Here is a 9,329-nt window from a genome sequence, read left to right as displayed (position 1 = left end):
AAGGAATCTTTCGTTTGTGGTTTTCAGCTTCAAAGATGAAAAGAAAATATTTTTAGTCTCATGTAAACGCATATAATATGTTCAGAACTGACAAAGATTCCAAATGATCGATGATACTAGTTTGACACAACTCTTTGTGCTATAGCCTAGGTGTGGCATATGTTATTGGCACGGATATGTTTGAAGATCGAACTCTACATGTAGACTCGCACAAATGGAATTTATCATATTAACCAAGTAAATATTTTGTTTTTTGTTTTTTTTTTGGTTAAAGAATTATTTTGTTTCCTCAGTATAAAACAAGATTGTTCAAAGAATAAAACCAAAGATTACGATTTTGGCTCACATTACAACTAAGCCGAGAGTAGCATGGGATGACCGTTGTTTTCCCGGAAAAGGGCAGATTAAGAGTTATATAAGACATACTATTGCAATCAAAAAAAATAATTTGAATTTATGGAAATGGAGGTAACTCCATAAATTAAGATCTCTAAGAGAACAATCAAATACTATTTAAATAGAAACACAATATTAGACCTAATCTTTAGGGATATTTATAAAAATTGTTCTTTATATTAATTATAAATAATATACTTTCAGACTAACAAATTATTTACTATTAACTATAAACCCTATTATATATCTATCCTAACAATTTATTTAGTCAATCAATTAGTACAACGGAATTATATGCATTTTACTTTGTACAGCATATTCGTGCTGTTTTTATGAAACCATTGTCTGAAATAGTTGTAATTTAGCTAAGATATTTGATTTTACCTATATACTTTATACATTATATTGTACTCTTATATTTTTATACGATCTAAAAAGCAAGAAGAAATATACAACTTTACTTTATGCTATTATATCTTACAAAAAAGATACGGACACATATAAACAGTTGCATTAAATTCTAACAGAATAAATCATAATATAATTTGTTACACTTATCACATTTTCTGTATATTCATGGTTTAGAGTCTCGATTACGGATTATCATTTCCTATATCCTATTCATGGTTTCAATATGTTGTAAAATAGCAGAAAATGAGTTTTTTTTTAAAATGAAATTTGTAGGTTGTGATTTTTTTATTGTAACAATATATGCAAGAACATATATCAAAAAGATATGAGAAGCGGGATGTTATATTAGTTATAACATGTTGAAATAGAAATAAATCTCGGATTAATTGATATATACGACCAATTAAAAATTGTGTAACCTTTCGAGATCGAAGTATTTTAACTTCTTCAACAATGGAGATTTTCAAAAAACATTTATGAAAATGAATCTAAATATTTATAATATCATATCGTGCACTTAAAGAAGATTTTAACTGTTGTAACAAAACAAAGATTTGTAAATACTTTTTATGCCCTAGAAGATTCTAAATCTTTAAACCTATGCCCAAATATTTATAAATATAGACATAACCATTGGACAAACCAACCAAAAAAATACTTCTTAATGTATCTTTCACCAAGCTATGAGTTCCAGAGGAGTTAATCATTTAACCCCTGATGGATGTAACTAGTGAGACAGACACAAAGCTTGTTAGAATTAGGAATAACGCGAAAGTTTCAGAGAAGAAATAGTTCGAGTTCGTGGACCGTGAGCTGCTAAACGATCTTGGAATAGCTTGTTGCCACAATAAATGGCTAGTGAAGATCACATTTTTATGGAAACATGAGGCTCTACGTTCTCCTATTAGCGAACTTGGTCTCCTCCATTTTACCCATATCATAATCATCCATAAGGAACTTACAAAAGATTGATTTTGATTCGACTTGAAATGAGACTAGACTTTCATAACAATTTTGTTTTGAAAATAAATAAAATGACATGTTTGCCATGTTTTAAAAATTGATTGTATTAATCTAGACTTTCATAACAATTTTGTTTTGTAAAAATAAAATTCACATTTTAAGAAAAAACAAAAACAAAAAGGCTGTTTAAAGAGGACCTTCTTTCGTATTTGTCATATCTTGTGTTCTTCTCTCGAGTCGTTACAGCTCTACGCGTGAGATTAAAAAATCTATCCGCAGTTTAGACGAAAAACGTTTGACCATTGCTCTTTACGTACTCTCGTTACTTGAACGATTATTTAACTTGCGTAACTAATAATTATTATACAACTATATAAACGCACATGTATGTTAGAAAAAGAAACTATATAACGCACATGTGCCAATCTTAAACACACTGAAACTCCAAAAAATGGAAAAGGACAAAAGACGAAGCTGTCTTCTGCTGATAAAGAGACCCCACATATATCAATGTAACGTGGTTTAGAATAATAAATTGTATATGCTTCTAAGTGTTCATTATTGTTTTTACATTAGACTAGAGATTTTTTCCACGCTTAGCGTGGATTGTGTCTTATAAATTTATTTTATTTATAATATTATCTTTTGGTTTTCTTCTTTTACATTAACTTCTTGTTTTTTCCAATGTTAGTTTTTCTTAATTTAAATTTACATGTTTATAATTTTTTATTTTTCTTGTTGTAGATGGAGAATTATATTTTTTATTGATGATTTTTTGTATGTGACATAAATTTTTGGAAATTTTAAAATAATGTTATATATAGTACGATTAACACATTAAAAAAGAGAAACATATTCAGACACATTTTACACATGTTTTATATGCACAATTTTAAACATTATATATGTATATATTATAAGTTTGAAACATGTAAATGCTTTCTAAAGCTAAATACTTGTTCTGAGTTTACATAACTTATCGAAAGTTTTATCTCTTTTTAAATTCAAATCACAGAAAAAAATATCAAAAAGTCAGTATAGATGGGTTTTTTGAGCTTTTAAATCAACACTGAAAAATTACATGAATCAGATAACAACAGTTTTATAAACAACTAGATAAAATTTGACCGAGCCAAAGATTGTTACACAATATGTTCTTTCTTCTTCAAATTGCGAAGAGCCTATAGGCACAAGTCATAATTTTTTTTTTCACTTATATAACATTTTTTCTCCTTTGCACACAGAGTTTATTACACTGCTATAAGCAATGGAGAACTCTATTCATATAAGATTCACATCTATGCATTTTGACAAAGAAGAATTTTAGCCATCTTTAGTTTCGGAATGGACCAACTTCAGTCATATACACTATATTTTCTCTATGATTCAAATCTTACAATTTTAATATATATGCAGATTTCCATGTGAAAAAGTACGCACGCCATCTATCATTCAACCTATTACTTTTTCCAAAGTAAACACTATAATCCTCGTTTGGTTAGCTCCACAAACTAATCTCTTTGGATCAGTTTACTAAAAAATATGGATATTAATGTCAGAAAAGAATATAAACACTATAAACAATAAATATTGGTACAAGACTATTTGGTTCAAGGAACATATTCCACGTAATGCGTTTATATCATGGCTGGCTTTGTGGAGAAGACTGCCAACCAAAGATCGCTTGAGGCGTTGGGGGTTAAATGTCTTCGGAACGTGCGTCCTTTGTAATCTGGAAATAGAGACTCACCATCATCTCTTCTTTGGGTGCTCTTTCTCTCGCTTGATATAGGAGCCTTTTGCTGCTGAAGTTTGGATTTCTCCTCAGGCTGATCTACACTCTGTTGCAGCCTGGATCAATCAACCTCGCGTCAACGCAGATGCGCATGCTACTCCAGTCATCAAGCCCTACTTTCAGTCAGCCATCTACCTGCTGTGGAAAGAGCGTAATGCTCGTGTGTTCACAGCTGTCTCCTCACCTTCATCAGTCATCCTTGCCTCTCTCGACCGTATGATGCGTGACCGTCTCCTCTCTTACCCGGCAAGTTCTTCTTTCTCTTCTTCTCTACTTCTTTTTATCTTTCTTGTATAAGACCTCCTTAAGGCTTTTTTTACTTTGAGTTGTTGTTGGCTGTTTTTGTTTTCTTGATGTAATAAGTTGTTTAAAAACAACAATGTAACCTTTCAGAAAATGATAATCTTAACATCTTACCAAAAAAAACAACAACAAATATTGACTTATTTATGTGAATATATATTTTATTTTAAATCATTATAATGGACAAATAAAGCACCATAATTTGTACAACAAATTTTCTTAGATTCACCTCATCATACTCACCATTTTACCATTTTAATTACATAATTTTACATGAGCTTCTTCACCCTCCCTGGTTATTTTCTCATTATTTATAACTACAATATAAAGTTATAAACTATATATATTATAAATTAATAATTTATTTACCCTTGAAGTCTAACGATTAAAAATAGAACATAATTCAATATAGATATATGATTCTATTAATAAATTAGCAGTTACAAATTTGAAATTTTTAGAAATATCAAAAGTCGTATATTAGTTAATTATCTTCTAAATGACATTTATTTCTAATTCTTTTTGGATGAGAATATTTTGGCTGAGGTGGATAGTCCCAAAAGCCTTGAATTTAGTCCCTTTTATATAGTAGGATGTCTAGATTTTCAATTCTAAAAAGACAAAACTATACAAATTAAAAGAGAAAATGTTTACGAGAGATCTGCAGTTATTAAGCATGGATCTCATAAAGTGGTTTAAATGATGCAGTTAGAAGTGAATCCTTATAAGTAAAAAAAATAGAATTGTCGGCTATAAAATGATATGTAGTATTTTCATAGTTTTTAATATTTTAATTATTCGGAGTTAAAAAATATTTATGTGCTTTCAATATTTATTTTATTAAACTGCCTTATTTTGGGCTAACAGGTTGAAGCCTAACACTATAAGAAAACATAAGTTTAACGACGGCGGTATTCCTCTTGATTTCGTCGTAAAAGAGGCTTTACGAGGAATTAGTAAGGAAACACGTTTCGTCGTTACTCGTTCGTCGTAACACATATTTCCTCGCCAATTCGTCCTAACTTAGCGAGGAATAGATTTCGTCGTAAAGACAAAGTACATCGTTTCGTCGTAAAGACCATGTAAATATTCCACAAAAGGAGGTCACTATATTTCCTCGTAAATACACGTAAATATCTCGAAACTATTTCCTCGTAAAGTACACGTAAATACCTTGAAAGTATTTCCTCGTAATTTACTCGTTTATCTTTCCTCATCATTTCTTCGTAAATGTTTCCTCGTAAAATACTCGTTTACTCTTCCTTGTCATTTCCTCGTAAAGTTTCCACGTAAATAAGTCGTAAATTAGCTACGAATTTACTTCATTTTTTTATTTTACAGCATTTAAAAATATAATTAAAAAAAATAATTAAAATTATTTAATTTATTAATAAAATTAAAATTTTAAGAAAAATGAATACCGAAATATTTTATATATAAATAAGTTTTGAATTTATAATTCAACAACCGAAAAAAAGAACTAAGAGTCGTTCATCGCCCGGTAGAATTCATCACTCCTCCTCTCTACATCCGCCTCGGGATGTGTGTCGGATGATGACTCGCCTGGAATGGGATTTTGTCGTCGCATGTTCCTCAACAAGGACTCTCATTCCGGATTTGTGGCCGCTACAACGTCCAAGAAGCCCTCGAGTCCACCCACACGAGCTGTGAACGCAGATCGAGTCGAGTCCATCTCATTACGCAGCGGAGCGGACTCTCTACGCAGCTGCTCGGACTCTCGACGCAGCTGAGTGACTTCATATTCCCGTGTCTGACCATAAGACGATGTGGCTCTCGGAACATCATTGACTGAACCAATCCCCAACGTCTGTCCCTTTTTCTTAGGGACAATCTTAAAAACAAAAAATAAATATTGTTAGTAAAAATTTAAAGTTAAATTAAATGAATAATAAAAAAATAAAAAATTTAAAAAATTTACCTCCTCGTAAATCTTATCCACTTCAAGTGGATAAGGCGACGGGTAATCCGTCGGTGGACTGCTGGGTCAGCTGGGTCTGGTGGTCGTCAACCTGAACAACCAAGTCGTTGAAGATTTGCTCGGACTTGCCATCTAGAAATTGGCCCGCCTTATTCTTGTGGGTCCTCTCGTAAAGTTGCATAAGAGACGGGAGTTGTCCCGTCTCTTTGGCTTAAAAACATTTAAGAAAGTTAGAATATATATATATATATATATATATATATATATATTAAAATTTTAATTAAATAAAATATTTAATTACCATTTCCAAACGGACACCGGCGTGGGGTTTTAGGCCCGTAGAGTGAAGCATCGGCCAGTGGCCGTGCTCATCTACCGTGTTACGGGAGGCAGAGCAAGCCTGGGCGATTCTGATGGACTCAGGATCCCGCCAATAACGGATGAGGCCATCCCACACATCCGTAGTGAGCTCAGCGGGTTTGCCACGCTCATATCCCTTCACGATCCAGTCACCATTCCAGTTGGAGATCGTGTCCAACAAGCGAACTTTCGCCTTCGCGTAAAACGCTTTCCTCACCCTCTCATTGACCCCCATGGACCAATGATATTTTTGCTGAAAAAAAAATTAAATTAATAATTAGTTTTTAAAAAATATATATAAATCATGAAAAAGTAAAAGTATATATAATTAATGAATAGTACTTACAACGTAAATTTTGAACCACGTCTTTCTGGCGTAGATCGGCGTCTTTTTCTAGTTCGGATGTGGCATGGAGAAGTAACATTTCATCGTGTCGGTTACGTTCACTGCAAGACATTCGTCAACCTCAAACCTGAAAAAACAAATTTAAAGTATAAATTATTTATTAAAGTTATAAAAGAATTTTAAAAGAATTAAAAAATAATAATTAATGTAACATACCACAAAGTTCCGTCCGGTCGGTCGGGGTCTATGACTGGTAAACCTTCTCTGCCTGGTTGACCAAGAATGTCCTCGACAGTGTACTGCGAGTAAGGAGCACTCGGAGGCACCATCAAATCGGGATGAATCTTGGCGGACATCGGAGGAGGCACAGGGGGAACCGATGGTGCACTAGAAGAAGGCGACCGAGAGACTCTATGAGAAGGCTGAGTCTCTGGGACAGTCTCCGGACCCGAAGAACAGGGAGCTGAAGAAGAACCGGGGGCTAAAAAAAACGACGGGTCTAAACGACTACCAGGCTCACCGTACATCTGTCTGTAATGGGGAGTAAGTCGTCTGAAAAAAAAAAAAAATTTTAAATTAACATCAACAGTAGCTAGCTAATTCCCTACATTAACCACCTAATCATCACTAATTAACACAAAATCAGCAAACCTATCTAAATTCCCTACACTAACCACCTAATCTACCCTAAACTAATCAAATTAGAGAGGAAATAGAGAGAGAACGTACCATAGCTACGAAAGAGAGAGGAAGTGGAGAGGAAATGGGAGAGCGAAGCTCGCGTGTATATATAATAAATTAGTAATCATCGTAATTTCCTCGTAACTTTACGAGGAACTAGCGAGACCCGTGTTTTGTTTCCTCGTAACTTCCTCGTTGATTAACGAGGAATTAGCGAGGCCCGCGTTTTCCTATTACGAGGTCTTTAAGACGAATTGTGCTTACGTGAAATTAACGATGATTATTTTATAATTCGTTGTAAGTTCCTCGTTAGCTTACGAGGAAATAACGATGATTATGTTTAAATCCCTAAAATCCGAAACCCCAAATCCCAAACCAGAAACCCATCTTCTCTTTAACGAGGAACTAGCGTTACTCGTGTTGGGTTTCCTCGTAATTTCCTCGCTCGCTTACGAGGAATTAGCGAGATCCGCTTTTTTATTTACGAGATAGGAGACGAAGCTAATTGGTCGTAAAACCCTTCAAAATTTCCTATAAATACACACCAGTTTGCTTCTCAAAGCTAGACTTACATAGGTCTCGCCTTGTTTCTTCCCTTCTATGATTTCAGTATCTTTCTTCTCTTCTTTTTTATTGGTCGTTCATTTACGAGGAATTAGCAAGGACGGTGTTATTATTTACGAGGAAATAGCGAGGCCCGTGTTTTTCTATTACGAGGTCTTTAAGACGAATTGTGCTTACGTGGAATTAACGAGTCCCTCGTTATTTTCGTCTTAATTTCCTCGTTAGTTTACGATGAAATTATGAGGATTATGTTTAAATCCCTAAAATCCAAAACTCCAAACCCAATCTTCCTTATCTTATACTTCATATGTTCCAAACCTCAAACCCATCTTCCCTTTAACCTCAAACTATTATTTCCATTCCAAACCCCATATTCTAAAACCACAATTCCTTAACTTATAATCTCAATCTCTTATTTCTAATACAAACTCCTGTTACCTTACACAAAGTCAAATTATATAAATAGTTTTTCATGATTCAATCCATCAAATCACATGCATTAAGACTGAAAATCAATCTTATTAAAAACAAATACATCAATCAGATACATCGACATTCTCGTCATCACTAGAAACATCATCATTTTTATTAAACTCGTCTTCAACAGCTTCGTCTGTGGCATCGTCGGTAAGATCTTCGTACTCATGATTATGCGGATCAATGAGAAGGATGTCATCAATTTCTTGTTCAGGTTCCTCGACTTCATTTATATGTTCTTCTTACAATGGTGGTTTTTCTCCACTGATGATTCGTCCTCGAGGTGTAACTTTGATCACGGCTAACCAATTTATTCCCGATTCTCTCATCCGAGGGTATGGAAAGAAGCTAACTTGGTCTGCTTGTGAAGCTAAGATGAAAGGGTCGAATTTGTTGTATCTGCAAATTAAAATAAAGAAAACGTAGAAATTAATTTATTTTGCTCATGTATGGCAAAAAAAAAGAATTTGTTGTACTTTCGTCCACCATTGACATCAACTACACCGAATTTGTTAAACCAAACACCTCTGTTGACGACGGGTTCAAACCATTCACATTTGAAGAGGACGCATTTCAGCTTCAATATCCCTGGGAATTCGACTTCAATAATCTCCGTCAAGATCCCGTAGAAATCAGTTTCCCCTTTCACACATATTCCATAGTTACTGGTCTCCCGCTATCTACCATACTCATATGTGTGAAAAGTATAGCCTTGTGTGAAATACATCTGTGATGTGGTGACCTTAACAAGTGGAGATTGAATTACTTCGTGTAACCACTTAGGATAATCTGCATCGTCGTCATAATCAACCTGCAAAAATAAAGAGAACGTTGAAATACATATCATGTATGAAAAAAGAGTTTGAGTTAATACATGATTCTTCAACCACTTAATAAAGTGTTGATCTTTCCTTTTGTATACGTCACTTGTGGATATACTTGGGAATGTTTCTTCGACTTGAGAAACAAATAGACTGCAAAATCACATTTTATATTAATTAATCTTTGGCAATTATATAACTTATACTTATATGTGTTTAGAAGTGTCCATATATAATACCTTTCAAAATAACGCATCAATGGATCCTCGCAAT

Source organism: Brassica napus, chromosome C2, assembly GCF_020379485.1.
Source record: "Brassica napus cultivar Da-Ae chromosome C2, Da-Ae, whole genome shotgun sequence".
Classification (NCBI taxonomy): domain Eukaryota; kingdom Viridiplantae; phylum Streptophyta; class Magnoliopsida; order Brassicales; family Brassicaceae; genus Brassica; species Brassica napus.
Note: the sequence above shows the minus strand (reverse complement) of the source record.